Source organism: Schistocerca americana, chromosome X (assembly GCF_021461395.2).
Source record: "Schistocerca americana isolate TAMUIC-IGC-003095 chromosome X, iqSchAmer2.1, whole genome shotgun sequence".
Taxonomy (NCBI): domain Eukaryota; kingdom Metazoa; phylum Arthropoda; class Insecta; order Orthoptera; family Acrididae; genus Schistocerca; species Schistocerca americana.
Genome location: NC_060130.1, coordinates 106,292,622 through 106,307,098, shown reverse-complemented (window position 1 = coordinate 106,307,098; position 14,477 = coordinate 106,292,622). Strand labels below are relative to the sequence as shown.

Sequence of the window (14,477 nt, the reverse complement as noted above, 5' to 3'; positions counted from 1 at the left end):
TTTGCACTCAGGTGATTCATGAAAAGGTTTCCGACGTGATTACGGAAGCACGACTGGAATTAACAGACTTTGAACGCGGAATGGTACTTGGGACTAGAAGCAAGGGACATTTAATTTCGGGAATCGTTTGAGAATTCAATATTCCAACATCCACAGTGTCAAGACGGTGCCGAGAATACCAAATTTCAGGCATTACCTCTCATCACGGACAACGCAGTGGCCGACGCCTTCACGTAACGATCGAGAGCAGCAACGTTTGCGAAGAGTTATCAGTGCTAATAGGCAAGCAGCACTGCGTGAAAGCCGGCCGGAGTGGCCGAGCGGTTAAAGGCGCTACAGTCTGGAACCGCACGACCGCTACGGTCGCAGGTTCGAATCCTGCCTCGGGCATGGATGTGTGTGATGTCTTTAGGTTAGTTAGGTTTAAGTAGTTCTAAGTTCTAGGGGACTTATGACCACAGCAGTTGAGTACCATAGTGCTCAGAGCCATTTGAACCACTGCGTGAAATAACCTCAGGAATCAATGTCGGAAGTATGACCAACGTATCGGTTAGGAAAGTGCGGCGAAATTTGGCGTTAATGGGCTGTGGCAGCAGACGACAGCGCGAGTGCCCTTGCTAACAGCACGACATCGCCTGCAGCGCCTCCCCTCCGCTCGTGACCACATCGGTTGGACTCTACACGACTGAAAACAGTGGTTTGGTCAGATGAGTCCCGATTTCAGTTGGTAAGAGCCGATAATAGCGTTCGAGTGTGGCACAGACCCCCCGAAGCCATGGACCCAAGTTGTCAACAAGGCACTGTGCAAGCTGATGGTGGCTCCATAATTGTGTTTACATGGAACGGACTGGGTCGTCTGGTCCAACTGAAACGAACATTGACTGGAAATGATTATGTTCGGCTACCTGAAGACCATTTAAGGCCATTCGTGGACTTCATGTCCCCAAATAACGATGGAATTTTTATGGATGAGAATGTGCCATGTCACTGGGCCACAATTTTTCGCGATTGGTTTGAAGAACATTGTGATCAATTCGAGCGAATGATCTGGCCACCCATCGAACATTTATGGGACATAATCGAGTACTTATTATTATACAAACTTGATTCTTCAGAATTCCCAAAGGATGGACATCCTCATCCTGGAGGAGACACTGTCTGGGGTTTGTCAGTTTGCTGTGTGCAGATTAGCAGCGGTAGCGGGCAGCATGCTTGCTAGGCCTGTTACTAGACTTCGGGTCAAGTATCTTCACGTTTCTCCTCTCCAATACGCTGCTTCTGGCTCACACATATGGATCTACTGGCTTGGGTCTTGGTAATGTGGATTTATTCCTGATTTATCAGAAATACTATTCATATTGGAAATTCTGTTCGTGCTTGCTTTTTTACATTGTTCGAGAAACGTTCGCTGATGACTGAACTGGATCAAAATTATTACGATTTATGTACTTAAAAATTCAAACAGATATATTGCTCCATAGGATGAAGGTAGTTGCAATATTTTTGACCTGGAGAAGAAAAGCTGAAGTAACGCGGAACTGAAAGTAATATAGAATCACAAAAACACTTGTATTTGGTACGACGAGACGGCCTACACTACTCATCGAGAATTTAGCTTATGGTTTTCACTAGCAACAATTATAGCATGGTACTAAATGTTGTTTCACCGAAAGATTAACAACTGAATCAGCTGACGGTTCAGCTGTAGCTGCAGAAAAGAGAGACTTGTCCTAAAAAAAAATTAGTAACTAATTAAATGTAGAAAAATACTGACCTAGTGACGGTGTTCAGCATTATGTAAGCTGCGAACGTGTTTGTTAAGGGAGTGCGTTCACATCACTTCAGTATACTCCTCCCGAATAGGTCATGAAGGCCCAAAGATACCGACCGGCCGCCGTGTCATCCTCAGCCCACAGGCATCACTGGACGCGGATATGGAAGGGCATGTGGTCAGCACACCGCTCTCCCGGCCGTACGTCAGTTACCGAGACCGGAGCCGCTACTTCTAAATCGAGTAGCTCCTCAGTTTGCCTCGCAAGGGCTGAGTGCACCCCGCTTGCCAACAGCGCTCGGCAGACCGGATGGTCACCCATCCAAGTGCTAGCCCAGCCCCACAGCGCTTAACTTCGGTGATCTGACGGGAACCGGTGTTACCACTGTGGCAAGGCCGTTGGCACTTCAATATACAATAATATAACAATAATAACGATGATATCGAGCAGCATACATAGCACACGCCCGTTGGGCATTTTGATCACAATAGCCATACATCAACTCGATATCGAACTTTTCCGCAATTGGTAAACGGTCCATTGTAACACTGGTAATGTATCACGAAGCAAATACCGTCCGCACTGGCGGGATGTTACGTGGTACCACGTACTTACAGGTTTGAGACTATTACAGCGTCATCTATCACAAAGCGAAAAAGTGGTCCAACTAAGACATTCATATTTCTTTACGTACTACACGAATATGTAATAAAAAAAATGGCGGTTTCTATTAAAAAAAAACGCAGTTGACATCCGTTTGACCTATGGCAGCGCTATCTAGCGGGTCAACCATAGCGCCATCTGATTTCCCCTTTCAAGCTAAACAAGTTTCGTTCCTTGTAGTTTTTTCGTTTGATGCTTATTTCGTGAGATATTTGGCCTGGTCACGATAAAAAATGGTTCAAATGGCTCTGAGCACTGTGGGACTTGACATCTGAGGTCATCAGTCTCCTAGAACTTAGAACTACATAAACCTAACTAACCTAAGGACATCACACACATCCATGCCCGAGGCAGGATTCGAACTTGCGACCGTAGCGGTCACGCGGTTCCAAACTGAAGCGCCTAGAACCGCACGGCCACACTGGCCGGCGGTCACGATCAATGGACCACCCTGTATATATGGGGGTGATTTAATATGAAATGAATATATACATATAGTCGTGAGGAAGGTAAAAATCGGATGGGAATCTGTCTGAAAAATCGCGAGAAATTTAAAAGTCTACGCTTAAGAGTCTCTCTTAAAATTGCCTCTTCCAATCAATTCTTCAGTATAGTTCATCTGTCACAGACTCTTATCAGTTTCTATTAAGGCAAGGAATCGAAAATTCAGAGCAGAGCTCGTCCATACAAAACTTCGCTTAGTCTGCTTGATAACACCGCGAAATTTTTCATCATACTTCTGCGTTGCTGCCTTTGGATCACGGGGTCCCGGGTTCGATTCCTGACCGGGCTGGGGATTTTCTCTGCCCGGGGACTGGCTGTTTGTGTTGTCCTCATCATTTCATCATCATTATCATCATCATCATCATCATCATCATAATCCGTGACAGTGACTAGATTGGACTATGAAAAAAAAAATGGACTGTGAAAAAATTGGGGCTTTGTTCGGGAGCTGATGACAGGGCAGTTGAGCAACCCACATATCAAACATCATCATCATCATCATCATCATCATCATCATCATCATCATCATCATCATCACGAATATCACCATCATACTTCCCTTATAAGAAGCACTCTGTCCGTAAGTGGAAAGAGAAGACAGTAAAATGGTACTAGTTTATTGTTAACTATACAGCAATTTGCAAAGCACAGATGTAAATGTGGATCTATTCAAGAAAGTAAAACTAGGGACAAAAAGGGATTTAACATCGTTAGAAACTTTTTGCTCGTTATTCATTAATAGATGTCGAAAATTCGAAAACTAATTTTTACTTTATATTTTCTTCAGAGAGATGAAATAAGTATTTACTATTTTCATAAACACCTTAAAAACCTATTTGACAGCAGTAATAAAAAAAGGCGGGAAGGCGGTATTAGTGATGGCACCGAAGGTTTTTTGTGTGAAAGCTGTAAGTGTAATAATCTGTGATCACTGGATTGCTCGCGGTCTCACATCGGCAGAAGTTCATCTATTTGCTGTAAACTGGCGAATTCTCAAATAATGTACTCAATATAGCGTTTGCTTGCTTTAGCTGCTTTGCACGTTTATTAACATTCGTAGCAACGCGATGACGGGTATCTGTTCCCACACTGGATGTTAATTACAGATAGGCAAATACGATAACTTACAAATCATCTGACTCCGGCTAACGGTTTACAGGGCGCTTTCACATATGGATGCTGACAGACGAACATAACCAAGTTCGTGTCGAATTACGCAGTCGATGGATTCAGTAGGTTTTGCGATAGCTAATAACGTTGCACAGTAACGTTTGTAGCTGACACGGAGAAATTAACACTATAACATACGCAGACCTCGAAGTATTGAGCAGTTGACGAACAGGCACGAACTGAACTTTCACCAAAAAGTTTCACAGAGGTACAACTTAAGAGACTAAACGACGTTATCGAAGCGAATAACTCCCGCAAAAGTTCACGGTGATATTAACCATTAGCTTTCCGGTAGCAGACTTTGATACATCTTACAATATGACTGAACAGAACTTTTCTCAAGATGCTACTCGCGTGCTATCTGGCTGCGGATTGTAGTTTGTAGGGGTAGGGGCGGCTGGCGTAATAGTATTTTAGGACTTTGGAAATTATTTAATTTTTTATAAAAATGTACTAGTGAACGTACATTAAACAAGAACTTGCTTTAACTAAAATATGGTTAGTTCAAAAAACAACAAGAAAAAAACATTATGGAACTATTTTGTATACCTCCGCTGTGACTTACCGATTTACGAGAAAAGTTGCTATATTTAAAATTACATTAATTTATACAAGTTCTCAACTATTGACTTAATGGAGTAATGAAGGGTCTCATTTGTATGCACATATGTATGTATGTATGTATTAAACCGGGGACCTAGAAACGACGGAGAGGCTTCGTCCCGCCGTATCCCTCAGTGGTTCACAACCCCACAACAGGCCACAGCAGTCCACCCACCCCACCGCCGCCCCATACAGAATCCAGGGCTATTGTGTGGTTCGACTCCAGTGCCCCCCCCCCCCCCACCACCCCCAGGGAACGTCTCATACCAGGCGAGTGTAACCCCAAATGTTTGCAAATATGTGTGTGTGGTAGAGTAATTATGGTGTACACGTACGTGGAAACGGTGTTTGCGCAGCACAGTGTAACTGAGGCGATATAAGGGGAACGAGCCCGCATCCGCTGAGGTACACGGAGAACAGCCTTATAAACCGTCCACAGGCAGCGCGTTGACTTAAACAAGTACCTTCGGTCACTTGGTAAAAGTAAATTTGGTGTGACTGAGCTATTTTCCTTAATCCTCGGGAATGTTTTAGACATCAGAAAGTGTTAGAATTGACGAGGTATTGCAAGAAAGAAACGTAATGAAGTTTTTATTGAAATTGTAAATTTGTGGTAAGTTCCTATGGAACCAAACTGCTGAGGTCATCGGTTCCTAGGCTTACACGCTGCTTAATCTAACTTAAACTAACTTACGCTAAGGACGACACACACACACACACACACACACACACACACACACACACCCATACCCGAGGGAGGACTCGAACCTCTGTCGGGGGGAGCCGCGCGAACCGTGGTAAGGCGCCCCAGATCGCGAGGCTACCCCACGCTGCGAAGTAGTTATTGACTTTAGATGTCGCGTCAGACCACCACAGTGAACAGCGGAAGTTACCTCTCAGAGGTGATGACTGTAACAACTAATTTCACTAGACCATAAAACACGGAGAATTTTGAGAGTTAATTTTTGCAGCGACGGTAAGAACACGGTTAATAAAAACCACCTGCCTCACACTGACTCACTCGCGTTTTGCTATACAGCAGTACGCGTTTCGCTTTTATGACGATTGGAAGATTGACACATGTGGTGATGGTGGTATGGCGACCGAGCAAACGGCACATAATTTTCCAACGCGCTCTTTAAACATAATCATATTTTGCTGGTAAATAGTTTACAAACCATTGGCGCCATAAGTGCAAAACGATAACTAAAATGACGAGTTCAGAGACGACATAAATGTGATAACTGTTTCTTATCTCTTTCAAGACATGGCAAGTCCCGGGTTATAGAGGAGCGGAGCAACACAGCAGACAGGGCAGCTGCATTTCCGCTGCTTCGCGTCGAGGTCTAATTGGGACACGCAGTGGCGCGGCAACAGGAAAGCGCGCTTCACCGAGTGGACGGCAAACGCACGAGCCGGCAGAGCTGCAATCTTTCTCAAACGATTTTATAGAAACTACTCTGCAAAAAAAAAATTGTTGTCTAGCATCTCGTAGCTTTATTCGTCAGCTTGAGAAATAACTACTCTTAATTTCGTTAATTGTCACAGATATTATGATATTTCAAACTTAAGCAAGCTAATGCAAGAGAACCGAATAGTTTGCAATGAAAAATAGAGGACGCCATTAATTTGCGTTTGATTCACATTAGGTCATATTATGCTGCGTATCATATGTAGTTACCATATTGAACTACTTTTTAAACTTGTTATGCGACCTATACCTCACTCCATTCTCGAGAAAATGTATCGTATCGAGCTCATTCCGTTCCGCTTGCGTGCCCATACGATAACACCTTTGTATATCACAAACGATTTGAGGTATGTAAACAAGATTTTGGCAAATGATAACACACAAAGAGGAGAAAAGGTTGCTATGTGGTTACTATACGTAACTCCTTTATCTAGCTCGATATACAAATAACTACAGGTTTTTTCAATCTAATAATGTAATTTTTTAAGCGTCGTCGTCGGATGGTGAACGAGAATTGTTGCAGTTTCCTAGAAACCAGAAGTAGATCTCGAGTCATGGCTCTGACATTCACAATACGATTCATAACCATTGTAAGAATTTTGAAGTCAACTATCAAAGCGTTTTGGGATTGCATCCAGCCACAACACACAAACGCCTTCTGAAAACGGTTTTCTGGCTACTGTAAATATTTACACAACATACAGAATTTTCTAAATGCAGTTGGTGATGCTGACATGAAACACATTCGACTAAAACGCTCAGAAAATTCCGGTACAATGTTTATAACTATAAAACATTTTCATTCAATCATCTTACAAGCAGTTGCAGAACCTCACAGAAAATTCATAATAACTGATGTTGGGTAATAGGGGAAGGAAAGAGAAGGTGTTAGATTTCATTCTGCTAGTGTATTCCATTTGATGCAGGAAGGGGAGCTTAATATATCGCCAGACTCTCTGCTACCAAAGACATCACGTGTGTTGCATTTTGTGTTCATTCGTGATGAGGCATATCTATAGCGGAGGCATTTTGTCAACTCTTACAGTCGAGGGGATTTAGATCCAAGGAAAGAATATTTCGACAAACGCTTTGCCAGACCACGACGATTACAAATGTGCTTGTGGAAAATCGGCATATTTTGGAAATTCACCAGGGTTTGCTGACGGTATTGTGAAATGTAAATGTTCTCCACAACACTGTCATTTGCCTAGGAGGATTCATGAGCGTCGATGAGCAAAATACAGTAAAAAAAAAAATCAAGCTTTCTATTACAAGGCATTTATGAGACAGGACGAAACTTCGACAGAGCTTCAGATGAAACTCTCCAAAAGAGACGGTTCTGAAAACTTTTTTTTCACATAGTAAAACATGTGTGTGTCAGCTATGACGCTTCAACTTAATGATCGCCTGTCGTTTTAAGACAATGAAATAAATAAGAGTGTAAGGAAATGTACTCTGTGCTTGTAGTTTGTAATACTGGTGCCACCTCATCAGATAACTTGTCCAAAATGAACCAGTTGTGATGAGACCTGTTTTGCTAGTTCCATAAGGACGCCGAGTAAATAAAACTGAATTTTCTCAACTGTACGGCAAAAGAAACATAAGCGCCAGCGACAGTACTGACTGCTACCTGCAGAAGCAGGTGAATGCTGTGGGCGTTCCACGAACGCAGCCGGAGTCACTCGAACATTCTGGTCGCCGCTCTCAGGATCAAAAGTGTTTGATTCGCCTCTCAGCTGCTTGGAGCACGCGCATTGAGCAGCACTGGTTTGTTCCACCAGCGCTGCTTTGATCGTCCCACGCCGCTCCAGTATCACCGCAGACTTACAGTTCTACGTGCACAGTTTTACCTGCATGGGATCTTCTAATGAAACTCGTTATAGTCAAGGACTTCGTTTAATGCTTGCTGTCTTTCTATGAATGTAGAACGCAATTTGTTTCTACTAGGGTTTTTGTAAATGCTCAACATAAATTCTCCTGACAGACTGTAATTTGGCTGATTTTCCGGCGTAGTAGAACAATGCCATACCTCCTATGCGTTTCATTAGTATATGTGACAAATGCATTTCTGTACCTGTCTAGTGACATTCAAAGTCGAACTTAAATGTACGCACCGAATGAAAGATAATACTTCGTAGTCTTACTTGTGAGCAGGGGTTTATGATCCCTGTCCGGACATTCTGATTTAGGTTTTTAGTGTTTCGTTAACTATTTTTATGCGTATGCCATGTGAGTCCTTCAACCCTAGGAGCCACATATCGTTACCTTTCCCACCTGACATGTCGTCGCAGTCGACGAAACATTAGAATCTACCCTTCTTTGTTTCATAATAAGCAGCGAAGGTAATCTGAGCACTGTGCTTTAATTTCCTATAAGTTTTACACCTAACAGCACAGCAAATGGCTACTGACTGTCGCAGCCAGTACAGGGTGGTTATAATTAAACTTATACTACTTGAGCCAGCGTAAACCGAAAACTGTTTACCGTATGGATACGCAACATCATAGGAATGATGCTGGGACTGTGCACTGCAGGATAAGCGTTGTTAGTGGTGTTAGACTAGTCGCAAATTGAGGCGCGTGTGGCTCGGAGCAGCCGTCATGTAACTTAACAAGTTCAAGGGCGAGCGCGCGAATTGAGACGCGATGCGATGGCAACGCGATACGTGGCTGCGCGGCATTGTGGTTGTGGCAGTTTCTCGCGTCGAGCACGGAAAGCAGTCCTCCCAATCGTACCTTCGGCATCGCGCATTCAGTATGGACAGTGATACTATTGACCGTCCGAAAAATATTGCCTTACTACTGAACTTTATTGTCACGTAGTAGTGTTTCGTTTTTCGCCATTTAAGTTTTTCGTTGCTGCATTATATTTTTCAGTTATTTATATCTGTATTGTTTTGCTGTGTTGTTTCGTTATTGTTTTTGTTTTACCGAGAACAATGTACCATTAAATGACTCGTGAGCATTTAGCCACTGGGGTTATACCTTCTGCCTCCACAATGTCTTCAGATCGCAAGAAGAGACAGACGATTCATCGTTAAGGTAGTGAAAAAGGAAGTAATATTATAAAATCGTTTGTTAACATCGGGTATAGATTTAAATGTCAGGAAGTCGTTTCTGAAAGTATATGTATGGAGTGTAGCCATGTATGGAAGTGAAACATGGACGATAACCAGTTTGGACAAGAAGAGAATAGCAGCTTTCGAAATGTGGTGCTATAGAAGAATGCTGAAGATTAGATGGATAGATCACATAACTAATGAGGAGGTACTGAATAGGATTGGGGAGAAGAGGAGTTTGTGGCACAACTTGACTAGAAGAAGGGATCGGTTGGTAGGACATGTTCTGAGGCATCAAGGGATCACAAATTTAGTATTGGAGGGCAGCGTGGGGGGTAAAAATCGTAGAGGGAGACCAAGAGATGAATACACTAAGCAGATTCAGAAGGATTTAGGCTGCAGTACGTACTGGGAGATGAAGCTTGCACAGGATAGAGTAGCGTGGAGAGCTGCATCAAACCAGTCTCAGGACTGAAGACCACGACAACAAACAACATTATAAAATCGGTTGATCGAAAAGCAAGACAGGGAATTTTAAACATTATACAGTGAAACAAGGTTGTCTACGTGCTGCCTATTATGCTGACGTATCTGCACGATCTGTTACAAAAATTCGAAAAGTGGAGATTTCCACAGATGTATCACCTTTGTGTTCCTGCTGAAAAAGGTGCAAGAACTGAAGTATATAAATTCCACTGTGAGTACTGGGATATGCGTGTAATAAGAGACATGAATGTGAACATCGCATTTTCACTGTAAGCTAAAAACAGTCGAAAAACCCCCATAAATGACAATGTTTATCACTGATCCGCCAGAACAGTATAACCACGACCTCCTATCGTTATAAACCCGTCCAGACGAAAGCAGCATTAGCTGGAGAGGAATGACCGACACGCACGGTGCACGTAGTACCAGTAAGCGTGCTGTCCGTGTCTAGAATAGGGAAGGCGTGCGATCTATCCGAGTTTGACGGAGGGCAGATAGTGATGGCCCAAACGCATTCCGGAGGCATTTCAGAAAGGGCACGACATGTCGCATGGTCGAGAAGTGCTGTGGTATGTGTCTTCAACAAGCTACGAAACCGAGGTGGAACCACATCCAGACGTCGTCGGGTTGGGCGGTCACCCCTCATTACAGATGTCAGACGTCGCAGGCTGGGCAGACTGATAAAACAGGACAGGCAGCGAACTGTGTCGGGACTAACATTAGACTTTAATGCTACGCAGAGTACAAGTGTGTACTGCAGGACGGAGATGAGTTGGCGGAACATTCGCATGGGCATACATTGGTCCAGTGGCGCTCGTGCAAGGCATAGAATGTCATACACTGGTTACAGACTACATACAACTCTTCATGACGTTCTTGTTTCCCGACAGCACTGGCATTCTTCAACAAGACAATGCCCCATATCACAAGGCCAGGATTGTGGTGGAATGGTTCAAGGTACACATGATTCCAGTTGATGTCTTGTCCCTCCCTCCCCTCAACACGCCAGATCTGAAACCGATCGAGTACATCTGGGATCTGATTCAACATGGCGTCATATCTCATCGTCCCCCTCCCGGTATTTACGGGCAGGTGACTTGTGTGTGTGTGTGTGTGTGTGTGTGTGTGTGTGTGTGTGTGTGTGTGTGCGTGTGCGCGCGCAGATGTGCCAATTCCCTCCAGCAACCTACCAGGGTCTCATTGCTCCCATGCCACGAAGCATCGCTGCTGTTATCTGTGCCAAAGGTGGACGTACCGGCTATTAGGCAGGTGGTCGTAATGTTCTGGATGATCAGTGTAATTGGCACGTAGTGACGAGAAAAAGCATTTCAGTGGTTGCGTATAGGATATCTGTATCAATAAACTAATTACACAACATGCTATGCAAATGAAGAATGCGGTCGGTATTATTTCGAAACCATAAGAATCCTGAAGGATTGGGATGGTTTGACGTATTTAATATGCTGAAATGTATTGCTGACAAAGGCAGGCCTACAATCGTGAAAATGTTTTTCGAACGACGTAAACTCTTTCCCTCACAAGACACGCTGGCTATCTTCCGCATTCCTGTCACGCGCATTATTCTCATCTGCTGACCATCGTGTTGTGCGGTGGATCAATTGTTTACTTTATCTCTATAAAACCTCTTTTTATTCTCGAATCACACATTGTCAGTTTGGCAAGTCGTGGGTGAGTAGCCAGCGTCTGGCATACGCTCGTCATTGTTTTCATATTGCTCAGATGAAAAACAGGAAGAAAATTCATTGGTAAGTTTCCATTCCACTCGTTTACTATTAAAAAGACGATGGGGTTCGGGGATTCCGCCAAAACTGCAACAGAATTTGCTATTTATTTTTATGTGAATTGTTAACTTTTTCTCATTCGAAGAACCGTCATAATTTATGAGCAACAGCTACATTTCTGTTGTTGACAGATTTAATTGTGATTGTTTTGCTAAAACATAGTATTATTTACACAAACTCACCTTGCAGCAGTTTTGCGACAGAATTCTGAAATAGTGTGTCTCACTAAACAAGCAATTGTCACCCAAAGAGGTCAATAGCTTACGGAAAACCCCACTGATTCGGTCTGCAGCAACATAAGAGAAGAAATTTCGTTTTTGTTTTCGTACTAGGAAATTCTCTTTTCATTAGCCGTCGATGACTCTTAAAAATTACAGTACTGGATTGGAAAAGAAAACTATAACTTACACTGTACCGCCGTTCTTAAAAAGTTTCCTGTGTTAAAGAATTAGCAAAATAATCTCTTCCTTGTGTGCTCTCAATCGCCAAAATCTCGTTTCGATATACCATCCGGTTTAGGAAATAAGAGGCATATTACAAATATTTGACTTGGGCGCCGGTACTGATACAGCGATGTATGTTGTAACACAAGCATACGCACTACAGTTGCTGATAGTCAACATGGGTCTGGAAAATGATAACAGGGCTTTAGTCGTTGAGTTGTGTTATGCTGCTGCTCATCTCGAGTACCGAAATACAGAGGGGTCGTCTTTCCGCAGATCGGGATTCGGAAGTTCGAATTAACTGACGATTTGGGAATCGCTCCTGGGAGATGCCGATGACCAATTGCGCCACAAATTGTTTAAGAATTTGGTGTTGCCATACCTGAGAATGGTGGACACATAGCGCGATATTCGAACAGTGCTCGAGCTGTGTCACGATAGCTGAGCATTCTTTTGTTCAAAAACAGAAATTACAAGCTTGAAAACAAAATATGGTAAAATCAACAGGGTCTCATACTTTAAATACCTCCGAGAATTCATCGAACCGACAAGTATTGAAAAAATCTCACAGCAGCATCGCCTCCAAAAAATTAAGGAAGGATAAGGGTTAACACAAAACCTCTCAACCAAAGAAATCAGTGTCAAGAGGGGAAAATATTCGACACTACAATACGGTCATAAAAACCAACAATCCTCTACGCAAGTGAAACACTAACCCTTAACAGAAATTAACAACTTGAAGGAATCAAAGGAGAAGAAAGAAAGATCATCAAGAAAATTCTAGGAGGAAAACATATCCAAGACTGTTACAGGCTACAATCAAAATAACAAATGGTTCAAATGGGTCTGAGCAGTATGGGACTTAAAATCTCAGTTCATCAGTCCCTATAACTTAGAACTACTTAAACCTAACTAACCTAAGGACATCACACACATCCATGCCCGAGGCAGGATTCGAACCTGCGACCGTAGCGGTCTCGCGGTTCTAGACTGAAGCGCCTAGAACCGCTCGGCCACCTGCGGCCGGCTCAAAATAACAGAAAAGTTTTCAAACATCGAAACTGATATGAGGAAATGGCGAATGAAAATCTTTAGTCATCTCAGCCGACTACCAGAAAATCGATTCACACCTTGGCTAGATGAAATTCGAAAGGACTTCTGTAATGGAAACATAAGACCAGCAGATAATTTAGACACAAAGTAGATAAATGGGAAGTTATATCAGAGCAACCAAAACAAAAACAGTACAGACCAAAGTAGTCGGAAGAGCGTAAACAAGACTTTTCGGAAAGAATGAGAGCCTAGTGGAAGAACAAGAACCACCCAATGAAAAACTGATAGTTATTTGCTTAACACCTTCCATTTCTGCGGAGAATTCGCCAGTGATAATAATAATAATAATAATAATAATAATAATAATAATGGTGATGTTTATAAATTAAGTCTGTCACAGTCTAGCAGAAAACTGAAGATCATCAAAATCGATTAATTAAGCTATGCAAGAGCAGCACGAACAATGAGTTGCTAACACTGTAGAAAGTATTATATCCTATGTTAGCTTTCATCAACTTTAATTCATATGCAAAAGGCCAGAACGAAATTCAGTAATGTAAAGTTCTGAGCTGATATATAGCGCATCTTAAGCGTGACGTGACGATGGTGGTTGGTTTGTGGGGCACTCAACTGTGGGGTCATCAGCGCCCGTACAAAGTCCCAATTTTTACACAGCCCAATTTTTGTACACAGTCCGGTCTACCCACAGTCACTAATGATGATGATGATGATGATGATGATGATGATGATGATGATGATGACAACACAAACACCCAGTCCCCGTGCAGAGAAAATCACCAACCCGGCCAGAAATCGAACCCGGGACCCCGTGATCCTGAGGCAGCAACGCTAGCCACTATACTACGAGCTGCGGACACGTGACGTGATGAAGGAGCCTAAACCACTGAAACACTAATGCCTGGAAAACTGTCTCATTCGTACAGTGCTGACTGAAGCATAACATTCACGAAATCTCCCCCGCCTGCGAGAACTGGGGTAAGAGTAGGCCCGCGGTATTCCTGCCTGTCGTAAGAGGCGACTAAAAGGAGTCTCACACGTTTTAGCTTTTATGTGATGGTCCCCTCTCGGATTTGACCTCCATCTTTCAAAATTCTTCAGAAGAGCGAGCCAATTGGGGAAGGGCGCCTTACATGGTGCATTGTGTCCATCGTGCATTGAGACCTTTAGCCAGCTTTCTCGTCGTCGCATTGCAGTCCCCCTCGTTCTCCATCTCTTGGGCGAGGATACATTCCCGGGTGCGATTTCCATCATGCACTGAGCAGTGTTGCTTTCTGCGGAGACGACGACCATGGACTTCCTTGCACCTAATATCCAGCATGGTAGCCAAGTCGGTTGTGGTGGGGCTGCCATACACCCTGTTGGTTGTAGTCCCCTGACAACACAGGGATCGCTCTGCTCATGCCTGCGCCGTTAACTCCCCGCGAATGCCTT

The 14,477-nt window shown here is 43.3% G+C and overlaps 1 pseudogene; it reads right to left on the bottom strand.

Moving 5' to 3' along the window:
• Positions 1 to 2,057: 2,057 nt before the first annotated feature.
• On the bottom strand, positions 2,058 to 2,175 carry LOC124557106 (annotated as a pseudogene).
• Positions 2,176 to 14,477: the final 12,302 nt, after the last annotated feature.